The sequence below is a fragment of the Panthera pardus genome, unplaced genomic scaffold (genome assembly GCF_024362965.1).
Source record: "Panthera pardus isolate Hobbes unplaced genomic scaffold, ASM2436296v1 HiC_scaffold_26, whole genome shotgun sequence".
NCBI lineage: Eukaryota > Metazoa > Chordata > Mammalia > Carnivora > Felidae > Panthera > Panthera pardus.
In genome coordinates this window covers 25,539,938-25,552,073 of record NW_026526832.1, presented here as the reverse complement: position 1 = coordinate 25,552,073, position 12,136 = coordinate 25,539,938, and the positions used below count along the sequence as shown (strand labels likewise).

The following is a 12,136-nucleotide window of genomic DNA, read 5'->3' as shown; positions in this document are numbered from 1 at the left end:
TGGATGCGGGAGGGGCAGAGAAGGTATAGTTGTGTGTGCAAATGAAGCCCCCTCCTGCCCATTGGAGTGTCCCCCTGAGGCTGTGTCTGTGCACACTGGTCACTGCCCAAGGGCTGTGTCTGCTTGAAGGTAGTGTCTTCCTTTCTAACTACAGTCAAGGCCAGGTCCATTCACATTGCCCTCTGCCTGAAGCGCTGGATCCGTCCAGAGGAGACGCTGTTTCTAATGTGCACAGAGATGCGCTGTGTGCCCCTGGTGCCCATCCCTGGGCAGAATTTGGGTGGGGAGGAGGGTCTGGAAGCTACACGACAGGTGGGAACTCAGTTCACAAAGTGGCATCCCCTTGATGCCAGAACGTCTTTTTCCCAATTTCTGACACACCTGGTTGGGGACGACTGGCACTTCCAGCCGGGAGTCCAAGCGCTCAGTCAGTTCCCACAGGGCCTGGGAGCGCCATGGCCACTTCTGGGCCAGCGTCGAACTGTCCCGAGAAGCCAAAGAGAAAAGCTGCCTGGTAGCACGTGCCTTCCACCCAAGGCGAATCTTGCCCGGTCAGTCCCTCCCTCAAGAGAAGGGTGGGTGGGGGCCTGGAGCCCAGCCCCTCCCACAACCCCATCTCCAGGCACTAAAGCCCACGGGTCAGTTCTGATCTGAAGGCCAGGCTGGGCAAGGAAGCCCCAGGGAGCTTTAGGATCAGCCAAGTCTCCCGTTTGGGGTCTCAGACACTCCCTCCCGCTGCATCACAGGGTCATTGGCAGGGGACAGGATGCGGGAGCACCAGCCTTCTCCTCCCTGCAACATCACCAGTCAAGCCCCCACCTCCACCCCCCCAGGACTCTGTGTGAAAGACATGTGACCTCGCCTGGTTGTGGCTTTGACATCTGTGACCTTGACTGAAAGCCTGCATAGAATAGGCACCCACACAACCAGCACCTCGGCTCAGGTGATCACTGGGGGCCCGGGCCCTGTGACCCGTCCTGCATCTCCTGCAGCACCTCACATCCTCGCCCAGCCCAGGACCAGGGAGTCGAGTGTAACACTTGCAAGAGCTGGTTCATGAGCAAGGGAAGGGATGGGGAGCAAGGTCCTCCGCGCTCACCCTCAACCGCCCACCCTCCCGTCCCCGGCTCGCAGCCCGGCCGGCAGAGCCCAGGTGTTTCCCATTAAGGGTTTTATTGTGGATTCTCAGGCTCTGGCTGAGGAAGGCTGAAGGAGCTCCCCAATCCTGCACACACACCCCCGGGGCTGTGCCCACACAGCGGGGCCTGTCCTCTCCCGCCACCTAGCCAGGAGGTCACCCCAGGCCCAGCTCCAGGCTCCAAGCCCATTCCCTTCCACCCATCCACCCTTCCTTCACACCGCAACAGCCAGGGCATCCTTCTGTGGAACAAAGCTAATGATCCCATGCCCTCACTTTGAAATCCACCAAAGGCTGCCCTTTGTGTGCGTGCGTGTGAGTGTGCGCGCGTGTGGTTTTTTGTTTTGTTGTTTTTTTTAACAACTGGCTCTGATTTATAGCGCTTACCAGTTCCCGTGGTGTAAATATCCCCACCACGGCCAATTTCAAACTAACAGTGTGAGTCACTGAACTCGTGCCCAGTGAGCATTCACAAGTCAGGAGGAGCTGGCCTCAGCTCCTGTACCCCTTCACCCTTGACTGAGGATGCAAAGTCCACCTCTCCTGGCCCTAATTGTCCCTCTGGCCTCATCTCTCACCGCTTTTCCAGCCCTGACACAGACACTGCACACAGATGGCACCCGTGGGTCCCCGAGTGCACCCAGCACTTGCCAGAAACACTCCTCTCCTGTTTGGCCTGGCCAGCTCCTTTGTTAATACCCCGTTCAGATGTTTCCTCCTGTAGGATGTCTCCTCTAACTCCCCACGTCCTATTAGTGCCCTTCCTCTGTGACCCTAGAATATGGCGCTGAGGCATCTCTGTCCTTGCCCCAAAACTGAAGTCTCTGCAGAGGCCACTGCTATATTCTGGGTCTCTGGGTCTCGGCCCCTGATCCAGAAGAGGCCTCAAGATTGAGTTGAGGGAGTGAGATTCGTGGAGTAGCAAGCTTGGGGCCCAGGGCTCCAGGGCAGGGGCTACCCGGGGATCCAAGGCACTCCCTGGGACCTTTCCCAGCAGAGCCTGGTGCCACCTTCTTGGCCAGCTTTCTAGGAGAGCTGCAGGAGAGGGACAGGGGACATGGCCTATATTGGGGGAAGGGGCATCCATCTACCTCCTGGGTCTGAGATACACCAGGTGCCAGCCATAGCCTGCCCCCTGGCACAGAGGAGTGCAATGCTGGCTGGGGCTGGGGCTGAAGTGACCTGCCGCCTCTCCCGGTTGTTTGTATCCTCGTGACCATGGTTTCCTGTGGGGCAGTCTATCATTATTGACTTTGACACCAGCACCCAGGCATTTCAGGGAGGCCACCCTTTCCCATGCCTGGGAATGGCCTCAGGGGCTGCCGGGGCAGCCTCTGCCTGGATGAGCCTCCCCCAGGTCCTGCCCAGGTGGTCCTTTGTGACCAGAATGGGTGAGACGGGAAGCAGCGATGGTATGGGAAGGGCTGGGGGAGAAAGACCTGGGTTTGCACGTCAGCGTGGCCACTCAGTAGCTATACCAAGTAATGGCGTAGGGCCTCAGTTTCCTCATCTGTAAAATGGAGGTGGTTATATCTGCCTTTCAGGGTTTTTGTGAACATAAGAGTAACATCCACTATTGATGGAATGCTTGCAAAGTGCCCACAGGGAAAGGCACTTTACTCACATTATCTTCCATAATCCCCCCATAGCCCTATGAGATTGGAGTTGTTAGCCCCATTTCACAGATGTGTAAACTGAGGTTCTGAGGAGTTGATAGTCACACAGTAAGTAAAGCGGGGTGTAACTCCAAAGCTCCTGCTGCCACCACTGTGCCACTCTGTGTCCCTAAAATTAGAAGGTAGGTGTGTGTAGGGCCTGACACATCCCAGGCACAGTGTAGATAGTAGCTATTATTAATAATCAGGAGGTGGAATTTTTAAATATCCCTTGCACAGTGTTATCTGAACCTGAAGGTAGGCACTGGTGTTCCTGCTTTTCAAATGAGGAGACGGAGGCCTGAGGAGGTGTGAGCTTCTCCGGGTCCCGCAGCTAGTTCCCAGGCTCTGGGCCCATCCTCCGCAGGGTGGGGGCCTGCTTCTGGCTCCTGGGAGAAACCTGGTGTGTCTGTGGGTGCAGGTGAGGAAGGGGGCCAGAAAGACAGGGCTGAGGAGGGCTGACCATTGGGCCTGGCCCCAGAGGGGCGTAGAGGCCAACTCCCCACATCCTCCTCCACCAGCCCTTCTCCTGCCCCCACCCTGGGCCACATAACTGAGTTGGGATGGGGGCGGGGGAGCACAGGGTGCCTGCAGCTCCAGCCCTGCGTCCTCACGTGTGGAATGGGAGCGATAATGACACCCGCACTACCACTGAGTCCCAGGACCTGGGGAGAATAGGAGGAGCTGAGAGTGGTGACACCTGGCCTGTGGGTGGGAGCCCCACCGGGGAGGGCGCGGCCAGCCTGCGCTGAGCAGCAGCTGATGGGCGCATCTCAGGGACAGCTAGGCCCACCTCGCAAACAGTGATGATGTGGCCTTGCTGCTCACAGCAAAGCCCTGCTCTGTGTCTGCACTGTGATGCCTGACAGAGGCTTGTCTGTCACACCAGGAAACGAGACTTCTCTAGTGAGGTCCAGCAGAGGCACACCTGATATGGCAAAACATCCTAGTTTAAAAAAAGAAAAATATATCAACATTTCAAATAGCCTTGAGGACCCGTGGTACAGAGAAGAGTTGATAAAATTCTCCCTCCTTCTATGGACTCTGGACAGCCAGCCACTAGTTGAACTTGAACAAACCCACGTGCCTCAGGTTCTGTTGTGGCTCACGATTAGCCAAACTGGAGCCACCAGGGAGGCTTGGCTGCGTCTGCATCGGGAACCCCTCGGGCCTGGTGTAGACCTTCTGCCCCTCATCTCAGGCTGCGGGGACCACCTCCCAGGAGGGTGAGTGCTGGGATCTGCATCCTCAAAGTCCCTGGGTGTGGTTATCACCAGGTCAGGTCACCCTGCCCTGGCAGAGTTCTGGAAGATGCGAGGGGTGATCTCACCTACGGCTACATCCTAGGGGACTGGGAAATTGTGTCCAGAGGGAGAGAACACTAGCTGGTGAATGTCCACACTCAGGCTCCTGCACCTTGCTAGCCTGTGATGCTGTCACCGGTTTAACCACAGTGTCTATTATTTACCACAAGGCAGCAACAGACTACATGCTGTCCACGTAATACCTCACTGAGTCCTCAGGACACCCTGTGAGGGAGATCACGTGACCGGTAGATGGCACAACCAGGCTTTTGAGCCCAGGCTTCTGCTCCAGTCTTTGTCTCAACCATCATGCCATTCTGCCTTCTCCATGAGTTCTGAAGGGGTAACCACACCTCCCACTCCCCCCACACCACCTTCACTTTGACATGAGCATTAAGAGCCCCCGCCCTCGGAAGCCCTCAGACCTGGGGCTGCTGGAGCAGGTGTGCCAGCCAGTGTGGGTCCTGGCCGGCCAGGGCTTCTGTCCTAGGAAGGGCTCGATAGGTTTAGGATTGAAGTTGCTCCCCTGGCAAGGTCTCTGGGGTCCAGACTGCCCGTGGCGGGGGGAGGGAGGGGGCGAGGCAGCCCAGTGACACCGCACAGGCCACCTCTGAGGCTCCCACAGGGCCTCAGGCTTCCTTGCCTCCCAGGCTTGCAGATTTCAGCATCTTGCTGCTTTTAACGGTGGGAGGCCCCAATCCGGGCTGCCCCATGTGGTTGTGAAAGCTTTGCCTGGGTCAAGGAGCAAGCAGGGGGTCAATATCCTATTGTCCAGGTTCAAAGTTCATGGGCCTGGAGGAAAAGGTCCTTTCTCTTACTAGACAAAGGTATCTGTGAACCCGCAGGCTCTCACAGGTAACTTCTCTCCCTCAGGCAACAAGGACCATGCTTTCTGGATCTGAAATCTGGATTTGAACTTGGACAAAGGAAGTACTGATTTATGAATCTAGAAATGAGGAAATCCTAACAGTTGAAGAGCATTTGGGTTGTTCTAGTTTGGGGTGATTATGAGTGAAGTCACCATATCCGTACCATGGAACACTACTCAGCAATAAAAAGGAGCCTGCTGTACCCACAGCTTGGATGGAGCTCAAAGGCAGACTCCTACATGAAAGAAGCCAGACCCAAAAGGCTCATGGTATATGATTCCATTTACAGGACATCTGGAAAAGGCAAAACTGTCAGGACAGAAAGCGGATCAGCAGTTGCCAGGGGCTGGGTAGGGAGTAGGGTTTCGACTACAGAGGGGCCCCGGGGAGTTTTCAGGGTGCTGAAACTGACCTATGGTGTATTTGTGATGGTGGTTACATGGCTGCTTGCGTTTGTAGAAGAATTGTACGACAGTGAGTTTTGCTGTATGTAAAATAGATCTTAATTTAAAAAAAAAAAGAAAAAGAAAAAAATTACATTTCCTTTTCTGTCTCTTTTTCCACTCGTGTTGACCTTAACACAAATTTGAATATTAACCAATTTGACTTAGTGGATATTTCCAAAGTGCCTCCTGTGCGCCAGGCCCTCTGCTTTGCCCAGAGAAGGGAGTGGTACCCTGAAGCCTGAGCCCACTCGGGGACCTCCCCACCCCCATCCCTCTTCAGCCGTCATCAGCCCGTGCCTCCTCCCACACCTCCCAACACACCTGCTGAGGCCCAGTGCACCCCTATTTCCCTTTTAGGGGACTCTGGATCGCTTCAGCCTAACGCTGACTGATGTGGGTCAATCGGTAACTATGTGCTGAAATACTGGAATTTCTGAGACATTTCCATGGTTTATGGGACCATAATATTTGAAGTGGGAACCTGGGAACCATCCTTGACACCTCCCACCTCCTGGTCACCCCACCTCTCCATGCTCCACACAGTAGCGGGCGGGGGGGTGGTCACAAACAACCAGGCAGGTGGCCCGTGGGGGCTCAGGCCTAACTATGTGTCTTATCAGTATGAATTCTATGTCACAACTTTTGGGGAGGGCAGTTGGCAATGTCGTCGGGGGTTTTTTTTTGTTTGTTTGTTTTCACTGACCCCAAGGTGCCCTGGACTATTGTGCAAAAAATCAATCCACTGGCTCGTCCTGTTGGTCTTCCTTACTGAATGTCTTTGCACCTTCCTTCCCCAAGGCCGCTTGTTCCAGGCCCTATACCTCTCACAGGGACCCCTGCACCGGCCTCCCAGCTGACCCGCCGCCTCTGTCCCTCACACTGCCGCCAGAGGGATATTTCGGACACCAGAACCCGACAGTCTGCTCCCTCAAAATCGCTGGCACATGAGGAACCCATGCCAATCCATTAGGAAAAGACAAAAGGCCCATTAGGAAAACATGCCAAAAAAACATGAAAAAGCAGCTGTCCTATGAAAAAAGAAATACAAATAGCAAACACATATAAAAAGATTCCTAACTGCATTTACAATTCAATAAGTGAAAATCAAGCATGTGATACTGTCTCCCTCTCCCACCACAGCGGGGGGAAAAGAAAATGGAACAATTTGTGGGTATGGGTGGTAACGTGGCCGGGGGGGGGGGGCGCTGTCTAGGAGTCTCTCGCATGTCGTGTGGGTATGGTGACAGGTGTGGCACATTGGTGAAACTTTTGGAGGGTCATCGTGAGGGATATCGCCTTCCATCCAGGACCCACTGCTAGAAAGTGGCCCACGGTTTGTACTCAGAACACTTCGTCATGTATGATACACCTGCTGTACGACGGAGGTGTGGGGAGGCTTCCTCCCACGGTGTTCACCAGGGCAGAGGCCTGGAAATAAGATGCCCGCCAGGAGGGGAGAGTCGAGTCACTAATGCTCTGTCCACACTGCGAAATGCTCCACAGACATTAAGAAGAATGGAGAGGGACCAAGGTGACACTGAGTCGGGAAAAGGAGCTACAGATGTCCACGGTTGGAACCATTCCTTTGGGTGCAACTCTTGAAAAAGCATAGGCTTATCCTCACAAGTATACGCATGGAAAAATTTCTGGAAGCACACACCAAAACCCTCCAAAATGAAATTGCGTTTGGCGAGAGAGACAGGTGTGGAGGAGGAGGCTTTCTCTTTTCACTGCGTACTTTATTATTCTGCTTGGATTTCTGATCGTGTGCACGGCGTGTTTTACTTTTAAAAATGTCATCGGGAAATATCTGGGTGGTGGGATTTGAGGCCGATTTAGTTTTCTTCTTTGTACTTTTCTATATCAAAAAGAATCAAAATCAATGTGTTTAAATGTTGCAAAACAAACAAAAACTTTTGCTGCCCTGGGGATAAAGTCCATGCTCCTGCGCTCTCACTGGGAGGTCCTTTGGCGCCAGCGGCTGCTTCCCCTCCAGTCTCCCGACTCCTGGGTCCGCCACAGCCAGCCCCATCCGCTTTCCACGCCCCAGAGCCCCTTGCTCTCTCTTACCTCTGGGCCTTTGGCCATGCTGTTCCATCCACCTGGAAAACTCAGCCCCTCCAACTGCCTCTTAATTTTGCTTTTTTCCTCCTTCAGCCTGGCACCAGGCGCCTGCCCATGCCCCCTCCCCCGCTGCTCACCGTCTCGCCCTGCCTGGCTGGCTCCCCAGCACCCTGGCCTCACCTCTGTCAGGCCGTCGCTCCTACCACGCCGTGAGGCCTCTTCCGCCCGTCAGCACCCCCCCCCCCCCCCCCCCCGCCCCAATCACTACCTCGCAATGGCCTGGAAGGTGAGGACAGGCCCTGGTTCACCGACAGCGTCCAGGGCCCAGCTCTATGCCTGGCACACGGTGGGTTTCAACAGCGATTGCTGACGGAACTGACAGATGATTTCCTGAAATAAATGAACGCACAGCTGGCACCCAGGCTCGGCTCTCGAGCAGGCCTGTTAGTGGGGCTGGATCCCGGGGCCTCAGGGCCCGCCGAGGCAGTCTGCAGGGGCAGACAAAGCAACCCGCAGCAGCGCCGCCCGCTCACTCCACGGTGGCTTTTATTTCCTCTTTGGTGGTGCCAAGTCCCTGAACAAATATTTTCCTGGAGCGGAGTTGCGGCTTAGCTCCCGGCCCTAAGCGCTGGAAACACCGCTGCGCCGGGCAGCTCCCAGGACCCAGAGGAGGCGCGGGGTCCGGCTGCAGCTCCGGGCCGAGGGTCATCGGGACGCCTCCGCCCGGTGCCCACCCTCCTGGCCGGCGCACGGGCCCTGCACCGGGCTGCCGACCCGGGAGGCAGCCAGCTTGATCTTGTTTGGCCCACGGCTGGGAAAGGCTTTAGCCCTGGGCCTCTCTGCCCATAAATTAGAATCCTCTGGGATCCCGAAGAAAACGTAGGCCATGTGGGCCTCCCTCGTTTTTTTGCTGAAAAAGCTACAGTGGGGTTTAAAGGAACTAATTAGAATCTCAGAAGCCCTTTTAAAAGCCTCCCTCCCCACTTTAACTTTCTTATTGCAGAATAACATACACAGAATACGCTCATCTGGAGCTTATAGCTTGATGATTGCCTTACGTATGCATACACCCCTGTAATCACCACCTACATCAAGCCAGAGAACCTTCCAGAGAAGCTTCCTTCATGTTCCTGCCTTGCCAATCCCACACCCTCAGCAGAAGCACCACGGGCTTTTATTACCATCGATTAGCTTTGCCTGTTCCTGAACTTTATATAAATGGAATCATGCCATCGGGGCTCTTTTGTGTCTGGTTTCTTGAGCTTAACGCATTGCCTGTGATACTCATCTATGTTGTACGTCGAACAGCGGCTGGTCCTTTCTTTGCGGAGGAGTATTCCACTGCATCAGCGTGTCGCCATCTAGTTCTCCGTTGTCCTGTTTGGGGTTTGTTTCCACGTTCGGGCTCTGTATGGTGAATGAAGCCTCCAGCGGACGCGAGCCCTCGTTCCGCTTGGATTAGAAGGAAGCCACAGGTTTCTCTTCGTCAGATTCCGCTCCGCAACGCACGCGTCCATTGGCACGCTCTCCAGCCGCCTGGAAGAGTTCCGGGCGCTCCACGTGCTCCCCAGCTATCGTCCATCTCTAATGTGAGCCTCTGTTGTGGGGTGCGGGGGTGCCTTGCACCGTGAATCAGCTTCGAGCTTGACTTTCAGAGCAAGACAGCAAGCAGCTCCAGGTGGCTACAGAGAGCACCCTAAAGGCAAAGACTCCCTTTCTGCAGTGAGCGCATGCCTCATGCTGGGTCATAATAAGGCGTCTGCCCACAGGAGGCACCCAGGGTAGCAGGAAGCCAATGTGGAAGCACACACCTAGGTGATGTGGTGAGAGGTGCCAAGAGGAGTAACCCAGAAGTTCAGGGGCACAGAGGCCTCCGTGCCTCTCCTTAGAGCTGTGAGCCCAGGCTTGAAGCAAAGCAGGTATATGGTAACACGGCCAAGGGCCCGATTTGGGAGTGCGTTCACACGCACCCCCGCACTCTGCCAGCAGGTGTAGAGCTGGTGATGCTCAAAGAAGGCACTAGGTGACAGGGTGCTATGATGCTGGGAAGGGGGGGCGTGGAGGGAGAAAGCCAGGTGAGAGCTGTGATCAGGCCAGGCAGAGCTGGCAGGATCCCAAGCCCCTCGAGGGTCCCCTGGCTCAGGGCCCTCCCCTTCCGCTTCTGCAGCTCTGGGAACCAGAGCTCAGGTCTTCCAAGGCAGCCAGGCTGCCTCGCTCTTGTGCCAGGCTGGAGAGAAGGGGGATGGGGGGGGGGGGGTTGCTGACGGAGACAGAGGTGGAGAGCGAGCCTCGGAGCAGGGGGCACAGCCCCACACTCCTCTCTGCGTGGTAGTCCCCTGCAGACCCATTTAAAAGAAGACTTTTTCCCCAGATGCTTCTTGGGGTCCACCTACCAGAAATGCCAACCTGGGAGGTGGCATCAGACGACCCCCCTGAGGCCCAGCAGTGGGCTTGCATCACCTCTGCCCCCCATGACCACCTGCTCAGAGGACAACCTTCACTCCACGTGAGAAGTGCACCTGGGGAGGGCAAGGTGAGGCCCAGTGAAGTGGGGAGAGGCCTCACAGGTTCTGCCGGTTTCACCTCTGAACAAGTTTTCAAACCCAGCTCCTCCTCCCCATCTCTTTGCTGTCCCGGGATTCAGCCTCACATCCCTCTGGTTCCCGGATCTGCTCGCTCCTCAAAGACCCACAGAGAAGTTGCAGGTGACTTCTCACCATATTCCAGCATCGTCTCTTCCCACACCTGTTTTCATGCCTCATCAGCATGAAGCCTCTTGAGTCCATAAACAATTTTTTAATGTTTATTTATTTTTGAGAGAGAGACAGAGCAAGAGCAGGGGAGGGGCAGAGAGAGGGGGACACACAGAATACAAAGCAGACTCCAGGCTCAGAGCTGTCAGCACAGAGCTTGACGAGGGGCTCGAACTCACAGACCTCGAGATCATGACCCCTGAGCCAAAGTCGGACGCTTAACCAACTGAGCCACCCAGGCGCCCTTTGAATCCCTATTTTTGCCAAAGCTGGACCTTCTGCCTGAAATGCCTCCCACCCCCACCCCCATTTGAGATGCCTCTGTCCTTCAAGTGCCACCTCTGGGTACCTCTCCCAACCTACCCACACTGAGCCCCCTACCATGACGTCCCTGAGAGGAGCACGGAGCATCTTTGTTCTGGATGTGAAGGCACAGGGTAACCTTGTGGTCTGGAGCAAACCTGAGAGGCAAGCGAGGCAGAAAGTGCAATTTAAAACAGAAACTGGCTTAAATTAAGAAGGTGACAATCGATTTAGGAGATGGCTCGCTCGTCAGTTGAGGAAAGAACTTGTAAGAACTCTTGGTGGAAAATTCAAGGAGCCCTCATCCCCACACAACGTAGGAACACATGGCCAGGCGCACCACGGTGAGATGTAAAGGTGAGGAAAAAAGGACACATCACTCCTTGCTCCATTCCCAGCAGAGGGGGGCAGGGGGTCTTGGAAACGCAGAAAAGAGGGGAGAAGGGGGTCAAGGTGGTGGGAAGCAGGGCAGCAAGCTAAGGACTGAGAAGGGCAGGGAGAAATCCCCTGAGGCTGGGGTGCCTGAGAAACTTGAATATGATGTTAACCCCCTTCACATTTTCGCTTCTCTGTTAGGTTCACTGAGTGAACCTGGTTTTATGGCACCATCCTGTTTGGGTAATGCCTTCTGGTGGGGGTGCTCCCGGCGGGAGCACAGAGCACCCCACGGCCGGAGCACCCCACGGCCAAAGCACGGAGCACCACACGCTGGAGCACAGACCCAGAAAGGGAATTAGCAGAGCAAGAGAAGCCGTGGGCAGCGGCACAGCTCTGCCATTTAGAGATGATGGGAGCACGTGGACGCTGGGTCTTGGAACCTTGCAGGTCCCATGTGGAAGGGACGTCGAGCCCTCTCAGTCCTAGTGCTGCCTTCAGTGTGTGCACGGCCCACTGTGGACTTGGGGGCCAGGCTGCCTGCGTCCAAACCCAGCTCCGCTGCTCACTGACGTGTTGCTTCCTCTGTGTGCCAGTTTGTGTCTGTGAAGGGGGCACACGGTAGTGAGGTCTCAGAGATGGGTTAGCTGTCGGTGGTGGATGAAATAACCCAGGTGTGGTGTGGAGCAGCCCCTGGCCCATAGTGAGCTCAGTAGAAGTGTTAATATTCAAGTTGCCTATTTACAACTGTAAATAGGGGCTGGCAGAAAATACGCATTCAGTGTTTTCAACGTAGAACAAATGGATGAGCTAAGGTCTTTGTCTCAGCCTCCGAACACTGAGCACAGTATGTAGGGGAAAGTATAATTCACTCTGCAATGCCGCCCAGAGCCTGCTGTCCCCACTCCACCCACAGGTGCAGGGCCCTGGAAGGAATGGTCCCTCTTGCCCTACATTCCCAGGACACACCTGGGGTTCAGGATAGCACCTGAAGCCAGGGGTTCCGATGCCAGGAGCCCCAGGCAGGGAGACCGGCCACAGAGGGGCAGCTGAGGGGCTGGGTGGCAGCCTGGATGGGACTCTAAGGGGAGGGCAGCCAGGTGCCCTCAGGACACTGGGCTCCTGCCGTGCATTGTGCTTTTTCGACTTCCAAAATTTTCACTGTAGTTTTTCCATGTAGACATTTTTAGGCTTTTGGCACTTTGCTGGGGAGCGTTCAGGTGTTGCAT

The 12,136-nt window shown here is 55.4% G+C and overlaps 1 long non-coding RNA gene across 1 annotated transcript; it reads left to right on the top strand.

The window, feature by feature from the left end:
• The first annotated feature begins 7,755 nt into the window (after window positions 1–7,755).
• On the top strand, window positions 7,756–8,708 carry LOC109268027 (uncharacterized). Its single transcript, XR_002080428.1, has 2 exons — window positions 7,756–7,822; window positions 8,480–8,708. It is a non-coding gene; the product is annotated as an uncharacterized LOC109268027 (long non-coding RNA).
• Window positions 8,709–12,136: the final 3,428 nt, after the last annotated feature.